This window comes from Halyomorpha halys, unplaced genomic scaffold (genome assembly GCF_000696795.3).
Source record: "Halyomorpha halys isolate HHAL.00 unplaced genomic scaffold, Hhal_1.1 Scaffold7.1, whole genome shotgun sequence".
NCBI lineage: Eukaryota > Metazoa > Arthropoda > Insecta > Hemiptera > Pentatomidae > Halyomorpha > Halyomorpha halys.
The window spans coordinates 504246-505586 of NW_027110368.1; the positions used below are offsets into that span (position 1 = coordinate 504246).

The 1341-nt window shown below is 43.4% G+C and overlaps 1 protein-coding gene across 2 annotated transcripts in view; it reads right to left on the reverse strand.

Annotated features, from left to right (window-relative positions):
- Positions 1-1341, reverse strand: part of LOC106677088 (glyoxylate reductase/hydroxypyruvate reductase) — a gene marked incomplete in the record, with an annotated part of 21517 nt that overhangs the window by 644 nt on the left and 19532 nt on the right.

The window sequence follows — 1341 nt, forward strand, 5'->3', positions numbered from 1 at the left end:
CTCTGAAAACTAAATTCTGAAACATTAAGGGGGCAGTGGTAGCAGGATGGTAATGCGTCAGTCTACATCTCGATCCCACCCGGGCTTTTTTTTTAAGCACAAAATAATTTAAAACTCACTGACAACTTCCCCCTGGGCATTTGTGAGGCCCGTTAGCCAATGGATGGCACAAAAAATAGGCCTGGGAGTCGAACCCGCCCTGCAAAAAAAACACGTCAAGAAATGAGCAATGTATTAGGAAATACATCGCGGGAGGACTTAGACCTCCATGGTCTGTTGCCCATAAAATAATAATAATAATAAACTAAATTCTGAAACATTAAGTACAGCAAATATATAAACTTTGTTTGAAACATTCAATTGTTATTCTTCCGGAATCGGGTGGACAGAAGGTGGTCGAAAATACGGGATTTAAAGGTTGGAAGGGTATCAGAACTACGAATGAAGGAGGGAATAGAATCCCCTCATGGGATGAGGAAAGATCTACCAAAGGCTACGGTTCGATGGACAGTTACATATAAGTCTGAAGGCCTTGAGCGGGTATTGCGGGACAGCACTGAGGATTTAAATTGAAGGATATCAGAGATTCAAGTCTTCTTGAAGCTTCTCCCTGGCAGCCAATAGGTCAGAAGGTGGGAAGGAAAATTAAATTTGGAAATCATCAGCATAAAAATGGTATCGAGAATGTTAGATAAGGAGGGGAAGGTCATTGATGTAGATGGCGAAATGGGTGGGGGACGGAACTCCAGTACTGGCGTCGAAAGGGAACGAGAAAGCGGGTTCCCCAGCGTTGTCATCATACGTCCGCAGTGCTGCAATGGTGAGAGACTTGGCCATTGTAGCATCTAATGTTACAAGAATTACATCGCTCGTTGAGACAAACAAAAGAAAAATGGTGGCAGGAAAAGTCAGGCTGTTTTCAGGAAGTGGTAGTGAAGCCGACAAAGATACTGGATCTAATAGTCGAGAAGGGAAAATGAGCCCCAAAGGAAAAAAGAGGAAGAAGAGAGAGAGAGGGAGGAGGAGTCCCCTCTAAAGCCCAATCCAGAAATTGAAAGACCTGTCCAGAGGGTGGAAGTAATTCAAGGACTGGTCAAAAGCTACTTGGAGAGAAAAAAGTTTTCTCACGAGATCCAGAAATACCTATAATGGCCAGCTGAGAGAACTAGCCAATATAATAGTAGGACTGGAAGCCCGATGGGAAATTATCCCAGAAATAGTAAAAGAAGCCATGTATACCGATGATCTACACAAGATCATTGGTATCCGGCCTGGGATGTTGACTTTTTTCATTGAGTGGCAGTCCCACAAAATGAAGAACTTTGACCCCCAACCATGGTT